At 42.2% G+C, this 4010-nt stretch overlaps 1 pseudogene; it reads right to left on the reverse strand.

Annotated features, from left to right (window-relative positions):
• Positions 1-2582: 2582 nt before the first annotated feature.
• Positions 2583-3659, reverse strand: LOC104880335 (coniferyl alcohol acyltransferase-like; annotated as a pseudogene).
• Between the last annotated feature and the right edge of the window lie 351 nt (positions 3660-4010).

The following is a 4010-nucleotide window of genomic DNA, read 5'->3' on the forward strand; positions in this document are numbered from 1 at the left end:
CACTCGTTACATTTTGACCCACTTCTCATATTCTCTCTCCTTTGTATTATCTCCACTTCAAATACAATAGAAAGGGGATTTCTAATTTCTCCTCTCTCTCTCTAGAAACTAATATGCTTTTCATTGTTTCTCTCTCTTCCTAGGAATTTTTGTGGATCCATGGAAGAGCAAAGCTCAGTCTCTGCAGCTTCAACTCCGAGATTGCTTCCGAATTGCTATGAGTTTCATCTTCTAAAATAATTATTTATTTGGTCTAATGATTTGAATTATATGATTTAGTAGTTCGTGAAGAACATTAAAGACTTGGACTAGAGTTTCTCATTCGGTAGTGACAAACCTAAGGCTCCTCATCATCGCCACCAAAGTTGTGTTCCTTTGAAGTTGAAAACGACCTGGTAAAAATTCGAGGGATTTTGCGTTGGGATAAAAAGGAATTGTAAAGTATTCACCTACACAAGTTAAAAGATTTCCTACAATGTTAACAACCTCTCAACAGCCGCAACCTAACAAGAAAAGGCAATTATATTATCTAAAAACATCCAACCAAAATTACACCAAATATAGCACGGAAAAACCCTCCTAACCGAGGTAAAAAACCATGGGAAAAATTTCCTTCACTTTAATAAAAATATGAATGCAAATAAATCCTCACTACTTTCTTCACCTTGATAAATAATGGAAACATATATCAATGTCTAAGGAGGGAATCTATCATCCTAGAAAACAAAAAATAGAAGGAGATTAGGTAGAGATCATACCACAAGAACTCCCCTAAAAGGTTGATGAAAGAACATATACCCTTCACCCTTGAACCCTAGAACAATGCCAAAAAAACAACCTTATTTTCCTCTTCCTCTTTCTCTACCATTTTTCACCAACATACTAAAGCCTTAACGTTATTTACATTTGGGCTTAAAGAATTCCCATAAAAAAAAAAGCCCAATACATGGTGAAGACTTTGTAAACTTTACTAGCCTCACTGGTAGAAGCGACACCCCCTCGTGTTGACATACTAAAGTGGTAGGCCGAGTAAGACCTGCACGACACAACGACCAGATGTTAGAAAGTAGTCACCTGACCCCTGCTGCTTGTAAGCAACACTTCAGCTAAGCAAGGGCTAGCCTACACTGGCTCAAAGCCCATATTCGGACAGAGCCCTAGCTCAACCTGTAAGGCAGACCCCATCCAAGGGTCTCCCCTATTAACCATACCCCACAAAGGTCTTGACCCATCTAGAAACCAAACTACAAAATTCTTGGTCTTATTAAGACCTCACCAAACCTATCACCGGCAACGGCTGCCCTACCCACAAAACAACCAAAAGCGTTCTACATTCTATACACCACAGCTAAGCAACAAGTCCAAACTCTAAACAGTGAAAATACATAATCGGTATGGGGAATGAAGGCTTACCAAAGTTCAGAAGGAACACTGCTAATTGAAGCTTAGCCCTCCTAAGCCCAAAAATGGGGAAACTAGTAGGGTCACCAGAAAGATGAACAGCCACCGAAGTTGCAGTGGTGTAGAATGCAAGAGTCGTCAAAGAAAATGAATAGTAGAGCAGCGCAACGATGGTAGCTGTAGATTGCAGAATGTAGAGAGATAATGACGAGAGAAAAAAAAAAGCCTTGGAGACAAGAAACATCCAAATGAATCCTAAAAGGTCTGGGATCCCATATTTATAAGGGACCAAAACCCTAGAGATCCTAAAAGCCAGCCGTCATGGGACACATCCTAAAGCGACACGCCGCCTGACAGAATGCCTTGATGGAAGTAGCCCTCCTGTAAGTGTCTAACACATGTCTCACCAGCATTAGGGGACTCTAGGGGATTTCAGCTCATCCACCCCTACCCAGACATATACGCACATGCTGAAGGGAACATTATGGGGACCTTATCCCATTTGTACACCCACAAGCACTTCCATGTGTTTATCCACGTGGCATCACCCTAATCGGGCCACGTGTCAGATCTTCATCACTACCCGGACAACCTCCAAGGTATTCGAAGACATCTTGCCTGGACCATTTGCCCTGCTGAAATGGCCCACATCCCCTTGATAGCCTCAAATCCTCTTTGATAAGCGAGGCCCTCGTTAGCTGACACCTGATCAAACTCATGGGATATTTTCTATCCCCACATCCAATTTAGTAGACAAGCATGTCAAAACTCAGGTCAACAGCAAGGTTGAAAGAATGGCAAGCTATGACGCGCCATCTGACACAACCCCTAACTATCCTGCAGGTATGATGATTGCCCTGCCACTACTGCACAATCATCACTACCCGGCCAACTCAGCACTACGAAGCCCCACTCATCTTTGAACACTATAAAAACCCTACGATAATATAACAAAAGGGGATAGTGAGTTCTCAAATCCACTCTCTATCTTTCTCTCTCTCTCTAAAGGTTTCCATTCTTCCTAATGTCTGACTTGGGCTTTGGAGGGTGTGTCCGGACAACCCATCCGGACACCTTTGTGTAGGGAAGCATAAATCCAAGATTTCGGTACCAGAGCGGGAGCTTTCTCCACCACGTCTAAGGAATGAATCTATCCTCAGTTGACCAGGTATCAACACTACCTAGCTCAATGGTTTCTCTTTCAGTTCATTTATTGTCTTCTTACCAAATGGGATGGACAACACATTTTCGAAGTAAGAGGCTATCATTGTTTCTTTAACCTTGTCTTCATTGCTCAATCACTTTCTTTCATCCACCACGGTGCCCATCTTGCATATATTTTGGTTTTCGTCTTCCATGACTGCAATTTTGGCCACCATCTTCCACAGAAAAGCATTGAGAGACTCTAGTTTGGTCCTCTTGCAGGAGCTACCCTTGCTGGTGGCTAGTGATTGGAGTATACTGAGAGTTGTTCGGTTGTGACATAGTAAAAGCGGTTTATGAGAAGATCATCACCAGGCTGTGGAGCTTTGGGAGGAGGTAAGGCTGACATGGGGATGTACATGTCATCAAGGGATAGATCATAGGAGCCCGGACATCGAGGGTTGAGGAGAGAGCGCCGGAAAGATGGTAGTACGGATAATGGCTTGGACTGAGCCATTTCAGCCCATGAAACTAGAAACATATTGGCAGAATATGTGTCTACTTTCCTATGATCGAATGTACATGCCACCAAAACTCCGCCACATTTGAGTTGAGTCACTTGTCATTAGTTCATTTACATAACAATAAGCATGTCACGATTACAACTAATTAGGATTAGCATATCACAGAGAAAGAGAGAGAGTTACCTGGGCTGACAGAACGTCATGTTTCTTCTTAGGGACAAGCTTGCTTTCAATGCTTTCATCAGGTTTATATAAGTTGAGGTTTTGTAGTTGTCCATCCGCATAAGCTTCCATGAAATCAACCCCACGGTTGTTGCAAATGAGCTCGAGATCACCCGCTGAGTTACTCAAAACTTCCCCTGAAAATGGATAATAGGACACCAGTGCTTGGGCCAAGGCCTCACTCAGAACGCCAATCATGGACCCAAATGATAAATCATGGGGCTTTCTGTAATAGAAAAACACGCCCACATCTACTGGAGGCAAAAGCAAGTCCAGGTCAGACGGTGGCAGCCAGTACTCCTGCACAGGCAGTACAACTACCACTACTTCCTTCCTGCTCACTGTTACTGTGAAATCTCCATCACCCATGAATCCTAATTAATTCTAAGTGTCTTTGTATGCCAGAGTGAGTAATGGAAGAGAAGCAAACTTGTAAGCGTGCGTCTGAGTAAAAAAAATAGCAGCAAGAAACATGGATTTTATAGCACAGGACAGTACTTGTCTCAAGTCCCCACTGACATTTCATCAAATTTTGATGAGAAAAATTGAATGAATGAGAATGACTACAAAGACCAAGAGTGGTACGAAGGAATGAAAATATTTGTCTTAATTTTGTTGTAGATGAGAAATAATGAATTGATACAGGTTGTATATATTGTTACATAAACCCCAAGGGGGACTCCTTGAAATGGAAAAATAAATAAATAGAAGGCTGTAGAA

Source organism: Vitis vinifera, chromosome 9 (assembly GCF_030704535.1).
Source record: "Vitis vinifera cultivar Pinot Noir 40024 chromosome 9, ASM3070453v1".
Classification (NCBI taxonomy): Eukaryota; Viridiplantae; Streptophyta; class Magnoliopsida; order Vitales; family Vitaceae; genus Vitis; species Vitis vinifera.